At 42.5% G+C, this 22,152-nt stretch overlaps 1 long non-coding RNA gene across 3 annotated transcripts in view; it reads right to left on the bottom strand.

Moving 5' to 3' along the window:
• Positions 1 to 22,152, bottom strand: part of LOC307212868 — a 71,562-nt gene that overhangs the window by 18,463 nt on the left and 30,947 nt on the right. For 2 of the 3 annotated variants that reach the window (XR_013837250.1, XR_013837251.1), the window contains exon 3: positions 4,370 to 4,421. This is a non-coding gene — a long non-coding RNA (uncharacterized lncRNA). Of the gene's footprint in view, positions 1 to 132; positions 744 to 4,369; positions 4,422 to 22,152 lie in introns of those variants that run through there. The other variant, XR_013837252.1, reaches the window with a different exon arrangement.

Raw genomic sequence — 22,152 nt, 5'->3', positions numbered from 1 at the left:
TGTGACACTACTGGTGCACTCAACCTTTGCCTCACATAGACTATCCCCAAGAGGGTCTGACACTGCAATTGGTGCTGTGCTGAAAACTTCTCTCACTTTTTCCCAAGCAATCTCCATCATAAATGAGAAATTATCAAAGTCATCTCCCTGGTGGTCTGCATTCTGCAGCCCCTCCAAGCATGAAAAGCCTGTGACATCCCAGGGTGGGCTTTGCTGTAAGCACAGGAAGCTGGGAGGGTTGTCTACCATGCTCCCAGCTTTTAAGTTATTTTTACTTTTAAAGAAATCAGTACACTTTAAAAAAAAAGTATTAGGAAGCACTTCCCTTAGAAACAAAGGGAAGAGCGCTTAAATCCAGGAGCTAGGTTGCCAGTCGCCCTAGCCTCAGGTAACTCCAGGAGAGGAGACCATGGAGGAAATTCATCCCATGGGCCTTTTCAGATCAGGAAGGCTGCAGAGTGCCAGGGAAATACTTAATAGAAATAAAAACACACCATATTCTTCTTTGCAAAATTACAAATGCCTTTTAAATCACATTGTGAATGAAGCAGAAAAACAGAAATCTCTTTTTACAACGGAAGAAATCTAAAGAAACTGGAGGGCATGTTTGAGCAAGCACTACCCAAAACACCTTTACGCTTTAGCCTGGATTTGCCAGCATGGTCACAATGGCATCCGTGAGAACTTCTGCTGGTGCCCTCTACCTTTGCCATGCTGTGGATGGTGAACTGCCCCTGCCCCACCTGTGGAAAGTGCAGTGGGGAAAAAGAACGCCACTCATGCTGAGCGCCTGGTTGCGTTAAATGGGAGCAAGAGAAAGGCACATTGTATTCGTTTCTGTAAGAGAAAAACAACTTTCTGAATTTTAGAAAAGGCATTTAAGGATGTGAAAGAAATGCCTTCAAACTGACACTCACATCCAGATTTCATCAACGCTGCTCTGCCCTGCCACACAGGTTTCACCCTGGCTGGCCACAGCTGGGTGTGGTCACACTGACATGCTTTTGGGCTATATTTAGCTCTAAAGAGAAGGGAAAAAATAGAAGGCAGGCAGGCAGTGCCACTAAGAAAAGGACACGAGAGGCAGGAGGAACTCGGCAGGTGCTAGGAAATTTGTTCATTAAGAAAATGTGGCTAAATGCATTTTGGTTTTTTGAACAAAACACACTTTGGGGTGGGGCAACACTATTAGTCTGATTCTGCCATGATAGAATGTTCCTTTTTGCTAGCTCTGGAGATTCAGCTAAGGCTGTTTGCAATGCAGACTCTTTCAAGCGTCAAATACATGGATACAGAGCTGATGGCAAGTTACTACAGCTTGATAATCCCTGCAAAGGCATAAGCAGAAGAACAAACTCATGAAAGATGGCACCTCATCTTCTCTGAATAATCGTGTCCCTGATTAGTGCTCCCTTTGCATTTTGTTCCAGGAAAGCCAGGATCTCATTATAGAGGAGCTGACTTCCCTGCATTAATCTTTTCCCATTCTGGCCAGACCTCATAAGGAATGCTGTCTCTGCCACAATAGCCTCACTTAAGGCAAGCCATGAACAAGCAAACCTGCTGGTGCACAGAACTGATTAACAGCAGGGCAGCTAGAAAAGAACGATTAAAAAAACTTTGGTCCCCTTTTGTAACGTACATAACACCAGCTTAATGTTAAAATATTTTTTGCTGCTGGAATAAAAAGATATAAAGCTTATAATTGCTTGACAAACAACATGTGAATAATTGAATGATAGTGTTTAAATAATGAGTTTGTTATATATTTGATAATAGGTTTTCTATAGATTATTATATATTATCAGTGTTGTGTTTTGTATCGGGGTATGTGTATATTAAAGAGGGGGGAAATCACAGCATTTTTGCTCCTTACCCACAGCTAAGTCATGGTTTTCAGAAGCTGGGTCTCAACCTCATCACCCCTTGGAGAGGATCTGGTTCAGCTTATACACAAGTTAGCAGGCCTCAAGACTTCCCTCTTGTACTGTATTTTTCGCTCTATAACATGCACCTGACCATAACACGCACGTAGTTTTTAGAGGAGGAAAACAAGAAAAAAAAATTCTAAACGAAACAGTGGATGTATGATTTTTGTGGTTCATGCTGTGGTCACAGACGTGATCTGACGGTGAGTTTGGGGTAGCCCAATGCAAAAATCCTGAGGATCCATGTGGATCCATGCTTTGTAACCATGTTTTTGCGCCATTGCAGCCCCATGAAACAGTGTGTGTGTGTGTGTTTTTTGGTGCAGGCTGTAGCCATGGATATGCTGTGTGATCTGATGGTGAACTTGGGGTGACCCAGTGCAAAAATCCTGAGGATCCATGTGGATCCGTGCTTTGTAACCACGTTTTAAGTGGGGAGGGAAGGAAAAGCATTCAAGGGACAAGGAACACGCATGGGGTTGGTGGAGACGGATGCTGCTAATAATGCAGGAGAGGGGTTTAAGGGGAGAAGGAGCTCGCGTGGGGTGTGTGGAGAAGGAGCTTTTCAGCGAGCTGAGTGGGGAGGGGGTAGGGAAAGAGCACTGTTGCTTTAAAGGAGCCAACCGGACAGCAGCCACTTACAGCAGTGTAAGCAGCTCCTTTCCTCTTCCGATTTGCTCCTTCTCTCCCTCTTTGCTGCTTTACGCAGCTAATGGAGAATCCCCTGCAACCCAAGTCCTGCTCAGCAGATCAGCTGAGACGCTGGGAGAATAGTAATTTCCCCCTCTCCCTCATCCCGCGCCCTCCTGTCCCCAGCAGCCTTTTAAAAAACTTTTTTACTGGTTTTCACTGTGCTCGTGGCTCAGAGCCCTCCTGTGCCCTGCCGTCCCTCTGCAGCCTCATTACTCCGTTTAGAGAGCGCACGGACCTTTGCTAGCTGAGGCTGCAGCAGCTGTTGCTGGCTACGAAGCGCTTTTTCCGGCTTGCTATGGCTCCCGTCTGTCCCTCCTCCCCTGTAAGTGGCTGCTGCTCGCTTTGCTGCCACGGCTCTCCTTCCCTCCCCCCTCCTCGGCTCCTCCCCCTCCTCCTGGCTGTAAAGCAAGCAAAGCTAGAGCCACGCAAAGCGGGACAGAAGCCCTGCAAGCGGCTCCCGCTTTGGTTGACTGACAGCAGCCATGGCTCCGGTCGAGTGCATTCGCTCCGTAACACGCACAGGCATTTTCCCTTACTTTCTAGGAACAAAAAAGTGCGTGTTTTGGAGCGAAAATTACGTAATTCATTAGGTCTACAACTATAACAGAAAGAAACTTCCACCTCTCACATATCACCTCTAGGCTCCACATTTATGCAGTCTCCATGAATCCATTCTTAGTCTCTGGGCAAGGAGGAGTCATAGAGCCCATGCAGTAAATATCATCTTAATAACTCATCAGTATATACCTAGCCCAGCAAGGTTAGAGGCCCATTACACACTGACCCATGCAATTGCATTATACTGGTGGCCAGCTGTGCATCAGACAAACTGGAGTGGGTGCTTATGCTGCTGGTTCCAGATTTTGCATAGTATTGGGATCAGGCTGTTTCACCTGATACTATTCTTGACTGCAGTGGTACAATTAAGGATCTCAGACCTTCCATATCCACTCCATTGGACTGATGGGTGCCCACAGCTGAGTTGGGCTAAGCTGAAAAGTCAATGAAACCTGTTGGTTTTTGTTATGGATTTGTTCTGTCATTAAAGCTCCATGGGTATGGGCCCAGGGTAGTGGAAGGCATGTCTCGTCTCATCTCATTTGTTCCTCTGAAGACTCTTAAATAATCAGAAGAAGGCATGATATGAGAACCCCACCCTCCTAGGCTAGACAAAGGCATCAGGGAAAAAGGGTTTCTTGACAGGAGCATCTTCCCTATGGGAATTCCTTACCTAAAGAGGTCCATCAGACCCACTCACTTGTTATTTTTCATAGGCTGGCCTTTTAAACCTATCAGTTTTATTTCTGGTTTTATCTTGGCTGTTAGAATACAGGGATAGTTGCTTATATTGTTTTAATTTAACCATATATAAATTTTTATTTTTGTTGTAAACCTTGGCATGACTACTAAGTGTGCTCTGTGTTTTTTACACAAAAGAACAACAGGAGTAGTCTGTCACCTGGACTTCTCTAGCTGAGCACCTTCGACTGCAGCACAAAAACAGCTCACCTTGCTTTGCTTACAAAACACAACAGGTGGATGACCCAGAAGAAAATGAGGAGAGATGCAAAGAAGATATCGGCACTGCCAATATGTGTTGTCATATACAAAGCATTTCCCCATGCGATCAAGATCAGAGGTGGGGCAGAAGATAGATGGGCATCCACCCCTTGATATTTGGGACACCAAGGATTTCTGATTCCCAACTGTTCAACAATAGCAACACCAACAACAAAAGCTTTCCCTACCTCCTCCTAAATCAGGCTGCTCAGATAGCTTGGGAGCTGGGGACAATCAGTTCTGAAAGGGGGGGGGAATAAGGAATTATTTAATCATGCACATCACAGCAACTTCTGCCTACAAATTCCTGGGCTGAAGCAATCCCAAAAGGCAAGGGAGCAGCTAAGCAAGAGATATGTATGGAGTTTCTTTCCCACCTATCAACTTGACAAGCTGGAGGCATCGGCATAATGGAAAGTGAACTTTTTTCCTTTTTTTTTTAAAGGGTATTTGGCTTCTCATTGGTTGTGCTTATTTTCCAAACAAAAATATTAATTGGGTACTGCTTCCAATGTCAGTTAGCAAGTCGCTGCTAGCTTGCACAGCCTCAACAGGCAGATAAGGATTCATTTTCTTCCCCTTTCATTGCACAAACACTTCTTCTACGTTCTGCCTCACCCACCAACCCATCACTGCCATAGGTGACTTAGAAAGTGTGAACCCAAAGTCAAAGCATTTCTTTGTTAAAAAACCAACCTAGTACAGAAATTCACCCTAACATACCCAGTCACACAAACCGTTTCTGTAAAACCTTGGACCCTGCACATTTTCCTGATAATTGAGTTGTCATGATTGTTATATGAATTATGATACTGTTCAAACCCAATTTAACTAGCAGAGTTGAGCCTCACACCTCAGTCGGTGAGATCACTGCCTAACACTTGCAGTGGCACCTTCAGGCAGCATCACATCAGGCAACCATTAAATACCGTAATATTCCCACTAGCGTCTGTCCTCTCTTGTAGTACCACTCTGGTTGTTCTCCCTTAAAAAGGTGCCCTGCAGTTGCATAGCAGGACATGAGGACAACATGAGCAACATAGTCTGCACATCATGGTAAGTCAAACCATGGCTGATGAGGACCACACAAATATGCCTGTTCCCAGAGCGGAGCTCACATCTGCTTTCCACCTTTGAGCTCATGGAAGCATGGCAGCTAAAGCAAGCCTTGGACTTAGTGTGTCATCTGAACCCAAGATTGTGATTAAACTTTCTCCTCCTTAACCACAATCAACAACCAAGAAAAAACCTTGGCTACACACCATAGTTAAAGAGGGAAAAGCTCAGCCACAATCTCCAGTTCAGATAACTGTGCTAAGCCAAGGCTTGCCTTAGCAGCTGTGCTGCACCACCTAAAAAGACTGGGGAGGAGCAAAGCAGGTGTGATCTCCCCAGGAGCCAATATGTGCAAACATGGCCACTGAGACAACCCAACCTGAAGGGAGGGACAAGTGAGCTAATGTGGGAATTCTATCATTTATTTCAATAAACGTACCTTTTGGGGCAAAGCAACACAAAAGGTGGCTTACATTTCATTAAAAAAATAAAGAATGCTACAAAACTAGACTATTTACATTACAGTGGTACAAAATTATTTCAAACAGGCAAGCCCAAAATAAACAGAAATACATGGACTGGTGGTATCTCCACAGTAAAGCATTTGCTTTGAATGCAGAAGGTCCCTTGTTCAGCCCTGGGGCTGCCAACTTGGTGCTGACCCATGACATTGCCTTGTTCATAGGTGCTTCTCCAGCTGTGGAATGCCCTCGCTAGCGAGGTGCACCTGTCACCACCATTAATAACTTCTAGGAGGAATTTGAAAATGTTCCGGTTTACCCAGGCATTTGGTGGTTGAAGAATATTGTTCCTGGCAAGCACAAGAACACTGGCTGGAATAGTGCTTTGAACTGTACCTGCTTTTAGAATGCTTTGAACTGTAATTGCTTCCAGAATGGTTTAACTGTGTTTGTGTTTGTGTGTGTTTTAAGAAGTGTGGACCTCTTTGCTGCACTAGGCTCTTTCAGGAGGTAGGGCAGGATACACCGTAAATTGAATAAATAGCAATAAAATCCCTGATACCTCTAGGTAGGGCAGAGAAGACTCCCGCCCGAAATCCTGGAGAGCTGCTACCAGTAAGTGAACCAATGATCTGATTCAATATAAGGCACCGTTTCCTGTGCTAAAAAGCCAAATTTAGATTTTTGGAGGCCATGGACAACTACACCTCTTTAATTTGCTTTTTGGTTTCCCCACCTCTGTTAAAAACAGCAATACGTAGGGTGTTGCTGAGTTACAGCTTTAATTTTGGGGGATATGACTGTTCTTTTCATATTTTGTTGTTTTTAACTGCTGTTTTGGAAGGGCATTTGCCTAGGAATTTTAAAAATCCTTTTCTTTCTGTGGAAGCCAGAGTGAAACAACCCCCCCCCCCATATATACATACATATTTGCCTGCTGATGAACAAGCACAGGCCCTAGCTTGACTAAGAGAATCCGAGCATCTCCCTGGGGCCATGAGCACCACCCAGTCAGCCACACCCAGCTAGCACACTCTTTCTGACACACCCAGCCAGCAGTTTCACCATCAAGAACACCTTCCTGAGGTTGTCCAACTCACCACCAGCACATTTAGTTAGGATCCAGTTCTGATAAAGAACCTGGAATCAGAACCAGTCCTGAGCCTGTGAGTAAGCATCCTATGCATGTCTGCTCTGAGGTTAAGTCCCACTGAGTTCTCTTTATCCCCAGGTAACTTTGGGTCAGGAACTTTTCATTCCCCAATACTATACTTGTTCAATCTCCACTCACTCTAAGATGTGTTCCCCATCTTTTCAGTCAGGTGTTTAAGGTAGCTTGCCTTAATGATAACGATACAATAAATTCACATTGTTTAAAATCAGAAAACCCATGAACGTAACAGTAAAGCAGCAAACGAGAGAAAGCAGCCAGCACCAACCCTAACGCCAATTAAACACAGCTGTTTTTAATTGCTGTTTTGGAGGACCATGTTAGTATGTTTCATGCATTTCCTCTTTTAATGTGTGTGTGTGTTTAATTCATCTTTTATGGTTAACCTCTTTAGGAACTTGGATCCAAATGACAAGCCTTGCACGAAGAAAACAAAACGAATAATTGGTGAAACCAAAAGGGTTTTAATGCTCAAGAGGGATTTTATCTTTTGTGTGGAGGACACAGGAAGCAGTGCTACATTAGATAACCTCAGAGGACAGAGAAGTTCACATGCTAAAGGGTGTTTTTTCAAGACAGGCTGCTAGATTATGCACTTAGTTGCTAAGAGCAGTCCCATGTAAAGTAAATTGCAGTAATCTAGCCAGAAGTTTACCAAGGCATGAATAATGGATGCAATATTCCTCCTGCGGTGAGCCTATATTTGAGGTATCAGATGTAAGTGGTAAAAATCTGTCAAAGATCTGGCCCAGTGAAATCTGGACTTTATTTGAGCCAGTGTTCGCCAACAGAGAAGCTGCTTTAAAAGCCAGGGTTAGTCCTAGAATTGGGGGGGAGGGGAGAGAACCTTGAAGCACTTTTAATTAACTGTTTTATCAGTTAATGTATTACCACTGGAGTCTGATAAAGTATGCTTGGCCCTCAACACCAACTTCGTTGGACTGGTCATGTTGTCTGGATGCCCGATTATTGTCTTCCAAAGCAACTACTCTATTCCGAACTTAAAAATGGAAAGTGTAATGCTGGTGGTCAACAAAAGAGGTTTAAAGACTCTCTCAAGGCAAATCTAAAACAATGTAGTAAACACCGACAACTGGGAAACACTGGCCTGCGAGTGCTCCAGTTGGAGAACGGCCTTTACCAAAGGTGTCATGGACTTTGAAGACACTCGAACTCAGAATGCAAGGGAGAAACGTGCTAAAAGGAAGGCACACTTGGCAAATCCACACCGTGATCAACTTCCACCCAGAAACCTATGTCCCCACTGTGGAAGGACATGTGGATTCAGAATTGACCTCCACAGTCACTTACAGACTCATTGTTAAAACCGTGCTTATGGAAGAAAATCTTACTCGGCTACGAGTGATCACCAAAGAAGAAAGGAGGAGGAAGTTAAATAAAACATTCAATGCTTGGTTCCTGAATTAAGATGTACCAGGGCTCAAGCCTACCAAGGAATCACAGATTCTGTCTTGGCAGATCTCCCACTAAACCCAAATGTGTGAGAACTACGTCATAATCTAATGGGAAAAGAAAAGCACTCTGTGCATGGTCAGAGGCAGCACTCCCTCCCAAGTGCCAAGTCTGGGTTGTAGAAAACAAAACAAGCCTTGTAGTTAAATTCTGTTTCTCTGGGCAGAAACTAGAGTACTGACAAATATAATGACTTGCCTAAAACTGCCGTATGGGGGAAATGGGATGCGGAGAATCAAATTCATGACTCCTAAATCCATATACTTCCCATTCTCTTCTGCTGCCATGTGGCAGGTTTATTCTTGCTTTCAATCCTGCACTTTGCATTTTACAGCTAGGCTAATCTCATCTCAACAAATTGCTGTAAACCTGATTTATGGCAAGCTGACCTGCAACCCGCTCCTGCCCCCTTCTGCATATACAACTGATTCCATGTTCTTCTACTTGGCCTTTTCCACCTCTATGTAACACAGAGCCGAGGGAGACACTGGAGTCTTCCCATTAGACAATGAACAAACATTTCCAAAGGAGCACTCCTGACCTCCATCTCTCTTTCATGCCAGCACATCGATAAGGTATTAGAAGCCACACCAAAACTGGCCATATTGAGTATTTTTTTCCAAGACAACAGCGCACACTCACACTGCAAAGAATTTGTAAGTCACCTACTCTCAGCAGCCAGGAGCATCATGACATGGAGGGACCTGTCAGGAGTGAACATGGACCATGGGTACCAAACCATATGGGAAACAGCCCTACTAGAAAAACTTGCCAACAAATTGAAATTAGCACAGGAACAAACAAAAGAGGACACCTTCACCCCGGTGTGGCTTCCCTTCATTACATACACAGCCCAACAATACAACAACAAGAACCCACTGAAAGCATGCAAACTGATGTGGCTAACTGGATCCAAAAACTCGTCTCCCTCACACATGGAAATAAAACTCAGTGCAGCCAACTAATGTCAACCAACCATGCCCTGGGCCCCCCAACCTCCCTCACCACCAATGAAAAGTAATAAATGAATAGAAAGAGAACCTACCCACAAGACGCTGAGACAGAAACCTTGCACATAAAAGAATGAAAGTTTACTACCCCCTCTTCTCCTCCCCTCTCTTATTCTGCAACCCTATACAGTCGTACCTCCGGTTACAGATGTTTCAGGTTACAGACTCTGCTAACCCAGAAATATTACCTCGGGTTAAGAACTTTGCTTCAGGATGAGAACAGAAATTGTGCAGCGGCGGCACAGCGGCAGCAGGAGGCCCCATTAGCTAAAGTGGTACTTCAGGTTAAGAACGGACCTCCAGAACAAATTAAGTTCTTAACCCAAGGTACCACTGTACTGTCCATAACATTAGTGTCTCACATCACATATAACTGATCTGTAGAAAGGATTCTATGAATGGAAAACAGAGATGCTGTATGTACTTTCATAAGCCAATAATTTCTTTATAAAAACATTTTTTTAAAAAAAAGGTTTCAGTGCTTCAGCCAGGCCACTGGGTGCCAATGAACAAGCAAGGCGACAATTGTAGCTGGAAAAAATAATAACAAACTCCCTCAGGCTCTCTGTGAGAGTACGAAACAATACTCAATGTGAGCTTGTTTCCTAGCCCACTTGAGATACAGGCAGGGAGCCTGGGGAAAGATTTAATTAGCCGTCTTCTCCAGAGTCTTCACAACCATTTCCTAAAGCCAACTTTTAGCCTTTGGAAATGCTACGGGGCCGACTTTTCAGTGCTATCAATGCTGACCATGGGCCCCACGAGACTGGTTGCTTTTCTGAGAATGCATTCTGCAACATGTCATTTACACAGTAATAGAGCATTAGTAGAGGATTTATACTGGACCACCGCAGTTGTTTTGTTTGTGATACAACCTCAATGTCACTGCATTATTGCCCTTCAGAGAGGCAACTCTTGCAAAACATTGTGCAACAACACAAACATTGTGCAACAACACTTAACAGCGATCAGAAATTCATGTAAGTAGTATGCAAGAGGTTCAAAGGCAATTTGAGCTCTACTTATGAAAAGGCTTTTCCCCAAACCCCTTGCTAATCATGCAATAATAATAAGATAAATTATAGGATAAAAATTGGGAAAGATGGAAAGGATTTGCTGAAATAGCTAACCGAACTAGAATACAAAAAAAGGGAGGTGCGAGGAGGTCAAGGAAACAAGTAAATGAAAGATAAGTTATGGGAAGGTTCGTTGTGTTTTTTAATTGTTTCTATTTTTCTGTTTATTATTATTATTATTATTATTATTATTATTATTATTATTTCTATTCTCTTCTTTTTTTACTGTGATGTGTTGTTATGTTTTTGTTTAACTTGGAATTATCTCTTTCTCTTTTTGTAACATTTAAAACTTTAATAAATATTATTTTTAAAAAAATCATGCAATAATAATAACAGGGCTAAACAGCGAGCCTCCAAACTCAAGGTCCTCCTTGTGTTATAATTAGCCAAGAACGTCTCTGTCTCGAGAGGGTGTTTCTCCTTCTGCCAGCATGTGGAGTGGAGTGATTTCTGCATCTCCAAGCACAATACCATTCTGTCAACATCAGAGGAGCAAGCAGAGCCATGTTTGTGGAAGGATTTAGAATACAAAGCACTAGACTTGGCCTGGAAGCTTGAAGTTGGTCAGGGAGTTAGGACCTAAACAACAGCATAATCACAATGAAAGGTGAGGGCCAAACTAGGGGTGTTTGGAAAGGTTTGGAGAGAGAGGTTTAGGACTGATTGATTCCCCTCCCTCCCAGCTACAAGATAGGATCCTGAGGTGCTTTAAATTGAAGTTGGATGTCAGTTGTAGAAGGCTGGGAAAGAAGAATGATCTTAATTTACAGAAAGCTACATACACAGAGCACCAAGAATCCCCAATTTGCTGTTATTATGACAGATCTTGTACAATTCTATTAAATCAGAATAGTACCAAAAGAAAGAAAGAACAAGTAAACTACAATTTAATCCTGTAAATTAACAGGGTGTGTGTATGTGCACAGAGGAGTGATTGAGGGACAAAAACAAACAAGCTACCTACACCCAATATATTTTCTGCCAAGCTTATGTCGTGAGGTGGCCAACAAGCAGCAGAATAGCCATTCATATGTTGAGTGAAAAAATAGGAGTTTGTTAGAAAATAAAAAGACATTTAAAAAAAAATGGCCATGTGTTGACCCTCATGTGCCAACTGTGTACAGAGAAAAAAAATCTGATCTTAATGACCCATTTGTGAGATAATACTCCTGTCTGGACATGGCCTAGACAAGATATTGGTGATCTTTGATCAAATCTCCTAACTCAATTTCTTTTAAAATCAGGCATAGGATGAGGGAGGCAAATTGAGTTGGGACTTCAGAGAGGTCTATTGCTTCCACCCCATTCCACTGGGAAGTGGGGAGCAGTTGTCACCCAAAGAGTTGGGTTAGGTGGACTGCACATCAGACTAACGGAAATTGGGGAGGGGGATAACAAACATAGCTCTATCTGTATGGAATATGTGTTACCATCTGTTATAGTAACCGGTACTATAGTGTACCGGTACTCCTCCCACAGCAGGGAATTCCTGTTTCTGTATACGTTTGTTTATATTAGTTTTGGATTTATATCCCACCATACACCTCCAAAGGGCCCTCAGAGGAGCTGCCAACATATTGTAACTTATCAGCCCATAAGGCAACCATAAAAGCATAATAAAAGTAATCATCCCAAAATCCAACAGTTAAAGCAAAATCCTAAAATATCTTCCAAACTTATGAACAGCAGCCATTACAACAGTTAAAATGAGTCACTACCCACAATATGCTTGCTGAAATTTAAACAACAATTTTACAGTTTTTCTGGACATCCCTGGGAAGGAGTTTCTTGGGGAGTTCTATAGTGTAAGGTGACACTGTTGAGAAGACCCTGTTCCTCAGGTCCATGCTTCAAACTCCAGACAATGTGATTTGGAGCAAGGTATCACCTCCTTCTGCCTCTTGTGCATGTATCGAAACCTCTACATCTGCCCTGTGTTTAGCTCGGAATGCATCAGATTAAACTTAACCAACCGTGCACCATCATAATTGTTTATACTGACTTCTGCCACCTAATACCGTGTATAATACCAGTGATAAAACACAGACAGCATGTACCCAACCATGTAACACCAGTGGCGTTATGTATCGGTGGTGTTATTTGACCTTGCACAGCTTTGGAGGCTGATGGTTTTGTCACAGCCAAGTCATCAGCAGAACAATACATTTGCAGACAAACAGTATGATAGATAATAGAATGAGGATCCTTCAACACAAAGGCAACTTCCTTCAAGCAGAGCAGGCCTTCCAAGCTCTTGGTACTCTCCCTGTGTCACATTCATCAACAGCCCTGCTCTGCATCTTCCTTAGTGCTTTTGCCTGGCTATAATTTGAGTACTGATATGTTTTTTGCTTGCCTGGACAGAGGGTAGAAAGGAGTGTGTGTGTGTGTGTGTGTGTGTGTGTGTGTGTGGAGACTAGCCTACACTACAAAGATAAAATTCACACTTGCTGCTGTACGCACTTGTCTCTGGCCCTACCCACCACTGGTATTTGACACTCAGAAGGTTGCCCAGAAAAGAATGCAACCCTCAGGCTAAAAAAGGGTTTCCTATCCCTCATCTAAGGGAATTTATGGAAAACAGGAAATGCATATTAAGGGAATTCTCATTTTCAAAGACACTCCATTGTTCCCAAAATGAGTAACTATTACTAAATTAAAGTCTGGTTTGTAATCCAGAACTGTCCCAAACCTTCAGCCAAGGACTTGGTTCCTTGGGTAGGCCGAGAGCACAAGTAAAAAAGAAACATGGCAGTCTTTCATTTAGCAAAGCCAGGGATTGATTAAGGATGGTGCCTTAGGTAAAGAGGGTTACTTGTATAGTATTACTAAGTTACTGGAGGGGAATTTAACCCTTAAAATGCAAAGCCAATCATCGTTCCCTGGTTGTAGATTCCACCCAACATGGCTACCTTTGGTTTTCAAATGCTTGAATACCACCAAATCTTGCCATTCAAGGCAGATGGGAACTGAACCAAATTTCTCCTACATCCCTATTAGAACTTTAATTATCCCTCGTCACTTCACTCAGGACAGGATGCAAAGTGCCTTTTCCACTGAATATCAAGTCTATGGAACTCCCAGCCAGTGTGTTTGTAGACATTTGTTAAAGGATTTTGTGAGGGGACAGGGTTGTTGTCCCACTTTGCTTTGAGACTGGTTTTAAATGTGTTGTCTTTGAACTTTCATCACGGTCTGCTTATATTGGTCAGCTTTTACTGCCTGATTTGTCTTTTTGTGTTTTATTGCCTCATGAAGAAATTAAAGAAAACCAAACCAAACTAAAACTGACTCAGATAAAGCCCTGCTGCCAGTGTCCCATCTCTACAAAGGCATATTTCTTAATCCCCACTTCAGAGTTGCCAGATTATCAGTTTGCAGTGGTCATCTCAGAATCTCAATATTACCAGGTTTAGCTCAGACTTCTTGTACTGAGGTGGGGATAGACAAGGCCTACCTTATTCTCCTCAAATACCATTGCCTGTCTTTCACTTCCAGCAGCACCATCCAGCTTCTGAGGAAATTATGCAGGCCCTACCGCTCCTAATGGCTTCTTCCCCAAACTTGAAAACTGTTTCTCCCAATTCATTCACATGGCCTGCAGGTGCTGCTGAGGCTTTCTGGGCCTCACTCTTAAAGAGACAGTACAAAAGGTGAGAGGTGACCAGAACTTCCCCTTCACACAGCACATCATCCCCAGTTCCAGTGAGGCACTGAAAAATCCACACTTTTTCCATCTAGCACATTCTCTCACTCCCATGTTCTTGCTTGAGGCCTGCTGGCCACAAGATAAGCTTCTACTAATAGAGCTGAAGATTGTGCATCACAAGTAGTCCTTGAATTCTCATGTATTTGCAAATTCTTGGACAACTGGCAACGGTACGTGCAATGTTGGGGGCAGTGCAACATCACTCTTAGAAATGTCAGTGGTTCAACCACAGTGCTGGCTTCTAAATTACTGAAACTGTGAAGAAACAGCTAGATTTCTTTCATGGTGGAATTAAAGTACATCTTAGTTGCAGAAACGAAGCCTTGGGTCTGCAAGCTGAGGTGGGGATCCTCAAAGTATCCAGTTCTTCATTAGTATATCCAGTGGCAGCTGGTGAAGTGGTGAACTTGGAAGTCATGGTGGCTGAGCAGCATATTTCTGAATAACAGTTGCTCTGAGGAGCATTTGCAGGAGAAAGATTGGCCAGTGACTAAAAGGGCATTTGTCTGATCCAGCAAAGCTATTCTCAGTGCTTTTTCTCCTGGGGGGACACAGGGGTACACATACCCCTAAACATTTTTTATCTTTGTACTTTTGTCCATTTACTGTATTTGAGAGTACCCCTAAACATTTTTAATAGAAAAAAAGCACTGGCTATTCTCATATTCTTAATGGTGGCCACTGCTGGGCCACCATACTCAGCACCATTACCAGTGGGATTGAGAGGTGATGATGACAGAGGCCAGATTAATCCTGTGCAGCCACACCGGCATCAGTGGAGACTGCAAGTCAGCCAGCAGCAGCTAAGAACCCACACAGTGTGACTCTAACAGTTTTCATGTGTTTGCCTTGTCAAGTCCTCTGGCAAGATTACAGGGTTTCCTCCTTCCTCAGTTGCTGCACAGTGGCAGCACAGCACAGCACCTCACCCTGCTGAATAGGCTATAAACCTTTTGTGCATTTAACTCATTGCTGGCCCTTTTCCAGAGGTGCTTCACCATATAGTGACAGATTATTTACAAAGAAAACAGAAATGTTTCAACTGTACCTGTGCCTGCCTTTCTTTTTCTCATTAAACCAACATGAGCAGCAGGTGCCAGGTTGACAGCCCTGAGGTAGAAGTCTTCTTATTTCAGTTGCAAAACAGAGAGAAAACAACCAGCCTTCTCAACTACCCAGAATGCTGTGCTAGCGGACCTCCACCAGCAGGACTTGGGAGGCTCTGCCTGGGAAAAATGAGTTTAAGCACATGCTTGGCCTAGTGAAGGGATTTTGTGCTGCAAACGCCTCAGCACTCTGATTTCACAAAAACATGTGCTAGTGTTTGGTAAATACAATGGTACCTCAGGTTACATACACTTCAGGTTACATACGCTTCAGGTTACAGACTCCGCTAACCCAGAAATATTACCTCGGGTTAAGTACTTTGTTTCAGGATGAGAACAGAAATCGTGCTCCGGCGGCGTGGCAGTGCTCCGGCGGTGCTTCAGGTTAAGAATAGTTTCAGGTTAAGTACGGACCTCCGGAACGAATTAAGTACTTAACCTGAGGTACCACTGTACGTTGCAGCAGTGTGCAGAAACAAAGAGCCTGGCAAGACTGATGGTTGAAAGGATAAAGAAAGATTAAGGTTTATTACTCTTGGCAAAGAATGCCATTCTAGGTGTAGGTTATACAAGTGGACAATATGCAGCCAAGACTATCACATGCTTTTAAACATTTTTCCTTTGCTGAGCACCCTGCAAAGAGCAGCACAGGAGAGACCCCACCCCAACCACAGTGATATATTTTGTTTGAAGAAATGCTTGAATGTGAATTTCAACTGCTCATTTGCTCCAGTTCTTTAACTCAACAACCAATAGAGGGGAACAACATGGCTTCAGGTTCTGTAGCTTTTACTTAAAATTACCAAGAAAGTTTGAACTCAGCCTTGGATTCAGGAGGAAGTAGGGCAAGGGTAGGCAAACTAAGACCCAGGGGCCAGATCCGGCCTAATCACCTTCTAAATCCGGCCCGTGGACGGTCCAGGAATCAGTGTGGTTTTACATGAATAGAATGTGTCCTTTTATTTAAAAGGCATCTCTGAGTTATTTGTGGGGCCTGCCTGGTGTTTTTATAAGTGTAGAATGTTTGCTTTTAATTAAAATGCATCTCTGGGCTATTTGTGGGGCATAGGAGTTTGTTCATTATTTTTTTCAAAATATAGTCTGGCCCCCCACAAGGTCTGAGGGACAGTGGACTGGCCCCCTGCTGAAAAAGTTTGCTGACCCCTGAAGTAGGGTGATAGCAGTAGCCTAGGGTAGGCTATCTATCCAGATGTTGTTGGACTACAACTCCCATCACCACTAACCATTGGCCATGCTAGCTGGGGGTTGATGGCAGTTGGGAGTCCAACAACCACATTGGCTCCCCCACCATATCTTGTATTATATGGAATGTCAGGTATTGTGAGAACCTTCCATCCTCCCATGTTTCAGAAGTTATGGGATAAAATACTGTCAGAGAAAAGTTTTTTTTGTATCAGGGATTCATGCAACAATGACCCTCTCTCTTAGGCTACTGCAGGAATAGGTATTCCTGATCCTTAGTTCAGCGGCAGGAAGCAATTCAGCCCCCTCGCCTATCGTACAGCTGAAGCCATTTCCCTCATTCTCGCTGAACCTCAACCTGACACCCAGCTGATTAAAGGCGCCCTTCAAAGCCATGAGATGGCAAGCCCAGATGAAGGAGACAGCTATTGTTTCATGAGGCACTTTATAACGGTAAACGTTATAAATAGCAACACAGAACGAAAGGTGGGCCTCCAGCTGGTACCCATAAGATGATTTGTTTCTGAAGTATAGAAGATATAAAAAGCCCAAAGTGTTCTGATAAGAATCTTCCTTAGGGGCAAAAGAAGAAGAATGTATCAGATGTAATTTTTCTTATATAGGGAAGTCTTACAAAGAGAGACAACATTCTAGAAAAAAGATAAATGAATTGATTTTATTTGTTTCTTCTACCCTTCAGGAACATACCTCCTAATGTGGTATTAGCTTGATGAGGCCTGCTACTCTGTTTCACTTTTTTGCCTTTGGGTACCTCACAACACTCCCACCCTTCACTTAGGTTATTTTCAATAAGGTATTTTTAAGCTGCCACCCACAATGTTACCAACCCCTGGTCTCAGAACACATTCCTGTGTCTACATCCTTCCTTGTGCCAAGGGCAAATGGATAGTATGAGCTATGGCAAACAAGGCTTTCCCTTCAGTTTAATGATCCTGGCTTGTGTCAATTAATCTCATATTCTCTGATTTTAAACTGTGGCTACATTCACACCATACATTTAAAGCACTATAATACATCTTTAACCATCCACGGCTTTCCCAAAGTGGCTAGTTTACTCCTCACCTCGGGAGAAAGGCAATCAAGGCCTTTGTTCACCTTCAGTCTACCTGAGAAGCTCAACATGGCTTTTACAAGGCATTCTTGTATCCCTATACCAACAATTTAGAAACTTTCACCGAAGTAATTAAGCCAAGTTGTATTGCCTGTGTTTTCTGACTAATGTATGGAAAAGCATATGAATCTGACCTTTGGAGAGTTTGTAAGTAAAACATTTTTTCACTTGATAAACACATGGTCTTCTCCTGTGCTGGGGAAAGAAGAGACTATTTTGGAAGAAACTTAGAAAAGCATATTGTAAAGGTCTAACAGCATATATTTCCACACTTAATTCCGCTGCATTTTTTAAAAAAATTAAATCTCACCAAAAAGTACTTGCCCCAAATTTGGATCTTGGCATCCAGGTATTCTCCTTTTATATACCTATTTTTTCCTGACCACCAAATAATGTATGGTGTGAATGTGGTCTGTTTTTGCCCTAGAAGAACACATATTTCCCTCAGCCAAAAAGTCAACCGCAACAACAAAATGTCAATAGAAAACAACACAGCAGCAATAACACAATATAGGGGAACAATAGTGGAACCAACGAACATTATGTGGTGTTGGTAAAAGATAAGATGGGAAGCCATCATCAACTGCACTGTAGGGTGCAACACAGCTGCAAGCATAGGCCAAGGCAAATTGTATAGTTATGCCATATAAGCAAATCAACACCTGAAGCATTGAGCATGGCATCCACGTGCTCGACTCTTGAAGTCAGACAGAATGAGTACAGCTGCTGAACTGGTGTTGACCCGGTTACTAACACCTAAATAGTCAGCCATAGGTAATTATTCAGATATAGAGCAGATCTCAGTGGTGTACCACATTAGCATTTGATTATCCTCCCTAAACACAGCTCTCCTCTTCATCATAGGGCCTTTACACCTGCCAGTGTATGACAAATAGCTCCAGAGTAATACACATGCCTTAATTTTTCCTGACCTACGTTTCACTCTAATTCACAGGAAACAGCGTTTTGTAAAACAGAACACTGGAGAGTATTTCCTCACAGTGCAGAGATAATACACAGATTTCACAAATATGCCAGAGGAGAGAGAAGTTGGAGAGTCTTCCAAAGAGCAGGGTGGGGAAAGAATTCTTCCTAATGTCCTTTTGTCTACATTAATTAATGTAAATGTATGCAAATAGAATCTGTCCATTGGCTAACGGTGATGCTAAACTTGCATTAAAAACAGAAACTGGCTGAGAGCATGAATATTTGTGAAAAGAGAGACACTAACTGAAAATGGCAGAAATGCTAAGTAAAAGTCAAGGAATATAGAGGAGGTCACTTGTGGTGACCTCCTAGACAGGGCAGCATTGTAACGAAGGTTGTGAAAGGGCCACGTTGGCACTGAAATAAGAAAGCTGGATAGGGTCTAAAAGACTCCTTATGCAGTGTCACACGCACACACACCACCACCCATGGATGTGTCAAGTGTCATACATGTGACTTGCACACCAACGCATAACTATTAAGAGGAAAAGTACACTGAATTCTATGCTCAAAAAAACCTTATCCAGAGCAGCAGCATTCACATCACCTGCTAGTGGGCCAGGATAATTGGTGGACCCTCCTTAACTAGCACAGAACTGGGGAACGTTTGGGCCCTTCAGGCATTGCTGGACTACAGTTCCCATCATTTCTAATCATTGACCACCACCTTGCCCCCATGACTGAGCAGGCTCAGGAGCCACATGACAACAGTGCACCATGCGCACATGCCCCATGGCGTGCTGACGTCGCACACACATGGCTCAGGTTGTAAGCGCACGGCTGCTACAGAAGTTGGGGGCCCCAGCTCTCTGATTTAGAATTTTGTGAGGGCCTTGGCCTCCCCCCATACTTGGCGCCCTGATTGACCATGCTCTCTGGGGCTTATGGAAAGTCCAACAGCATCTGGAGGGCCAAAGGTCCACTGACTCCTGCTCTAGCAAGTGAATGAGGTAGTAACAAGTTCTTTCTTTCTTTCTTTCTTGTTTTTTTTAAAATCACTATAAGATGTTAATTTAAACTTCAAATTCCACTTAGATTTCCGCTAAGCCAAGATCAAATAATATTACATAAAATAAAATAGCATATATCAAAGTAAAATAAAATTATAAAATAATTGTGGCCTTCCAATCATTTCCTGATATAGTTGACATTTATGATTTTGAATGTACTTATAATTATTACCATACTTTCTAATACTTTCTTACAACATATCGTACCAATCTTTCTTTGTTTCTTAATATTTTACTTACACAAGGGTCATTCAAACACTCCCATAGATAGCATGTCACTGGGTTTTTTTTCTAGGTATCTCTTAAACATTTCCCACTTTTGAGAAAATGATTGCTTTGTGTTACCTCTTAACCTATTTGTTAACTGAGCCATTTCCACATAGTCTAATAATTTATTTTGCCATTCTGTTAACATTGGTATCTTTCCCCCCTTCCAATTAGATGCTATTAATAAACGGGTGGCAGCTGTTGCATATAGAAAGATTTCTCTTATATTTTTCAGAATATCTCTGCCCAAGATTCCCAACAGAAAAGCTTTAAAGATTTTTTTTTTCATCTCATCATAAATAATAATCCCAAACCCCTTGGTTTTACTGCATGTCCACCACATGTGATAAAAATCCCCTACTTTTTCTCCACACTTCCAACACTTATTTGAATTGCTTTTATACATTTTGGAGAGTTTTGATGGTGTAAAGTACCACCCAACCGGCATCTTCATCATGTTTTCTTTAATGCTGTAACATGCAGTAAAGTTCATGTTTTTCAATGTGCTTTGCAAACTGAATTTCCTCTTTAGACATCTATTCTAGCTGGCTGTTGCTGCCATCTTTGGGATTGTACTGCGCATATACCCAGCTGTCATTGTTGCCATACTTCTTACGTTGCACCATTTTCATAGACAGCTGAATGTGTGAAGACAACGGAATCCCCAAGGCTCCAGTAACATTCAGTGAAGGCGAAGGCATGAGATGCAGATACTTGGTGGAACAAGGTGAATGTGAAGGATAGAGAGGAGTGCATAGAGACAGGTCTTCCTATGACTATTTATTTACTTGTTTATTTTCAATATTTATACCTTTATTTTTAGGGCAACATCCTCACACAAGGTAGCTTCTAGCAGTAGATAGAGATAATGCAAACAAAAAGAATAAATGAAATTTAAACCAACCACCAAGTATTAGTGCCCAGGGTGCAGGCAGGTTGCTGCATATTACAGAATTTTGCTTTCAAAACTGTCAACACACGTCTCTGCAAAATCAGGCTTTAGCCAGGAGTTGTCACCACAGTTATCTGCAATATTGCCTTCTTTCCATTTTCCTCCAAAAATTAAAGGCAAGTTACACATTCACTTTCTCTCTATCATTTCAGCCTTTTTGTGTTGCTTTAGCAGTGCTTTCTTGTATATCACCCAAGTATATTTTCACATAATATATGAGTGCTGTTTCCCAGACAGACATCAGATTGCACGTTTTTGCAACAATGGGTTGGACAGTACATACACCGTGATTCTGCAGAAGCACAAAGAATGCATGCATTATTCTCCTATTTGAAGAATTTAGCTTCCTCATAATCTCATTGTTAATGTTTAAAAAGAACAAGTTTCTGGACCCTATAGCTTGGGTGCTTGAAGGACAATAACTGTATAAGGTTTTAGAGACTGGGGCTCTTCTTCTCAGTACCATGTGCAATCTTTTCCCTTCCCATGACCAGCAAAACCAGAATAAATCATGCAAAGTATTAAACACTGCAGAAACAATACTGGAAAATATTGGGAGTTGTGTTCAATTTGCATAATCTATACAGATTGCAGAATTCATCTTTTATTGGCTCAAGATAGGAATACCTTGAGAAAATTAGATTTGCTTGTTGTTTATGGTGAGCAAGACACTCAGCAAGACAGCTGGGAGTGGACACACAGACAAATGTCCTCTATTACAAATATCCAGACTTCTCTACACACAATTACAGTCAGGCCTAGGTTACACTCATAACTTGTAAAGTGGCTATCAGTCTCCTCAGGCAGACCAATAAATGGCTTGGTTTTCAAAACAACATAATACCTTATTAGAAAATCATTCTGCAAGAGTAACTTTTGAAAGGTGAGCAATTGCCCTAAAGCACTTTTGAAAATCTTGCCTCACTGGTTTGATGCAAGTTTTAATATGCCTGTTGCTTAAAGCCCCGCCCTCCTCACAAAGCAACGAGAAGCAATGACTCCTCAGGTTAGGTAAACCTTAGCTCCTACTTGCCAAGGTACCTATAAGGAATCTCGCCCAGCAGAACATACTCTCACTTGTAGCAATATTGCTACACTTTGTGAAGCTGTGTCATCTTTTTCTGACCCTGTGTGACAGTAGCGATAAGCCTAAGAGCTATCAGAGAGATGAAAGAAGTGTCATCACATCAAGTGTGGTGGCTGGAGCATTTGGGTTTGGATGTTGAGGAAAACCCAGGCTCTAATCCCCACTTCAGACACAAAGCTAGTGTTGCTCATGAAAAGTTAAATATATTCATCCCCAGCCCATATGCAAACCTTGCTTCAGCCTCTCCCCATCAACAGACTGCACTCTT

The sequence above is a fragment of the Podarcis cretensis genome (assembly GCF_951804945.1).
Source record: "Podarcis cretensis genome assembly, chromosome: 1".
In the NCBI taxonomy this organism is placed as follows: Eukaryota; Metazoa; Chordata; class Lepidosauria; order Squamata; family Lacertidae; genus Podarcis; species Podarcis cretensis.
This window is presented reverse-complemented; position numbering and strand designations above follow the sequence as displayed.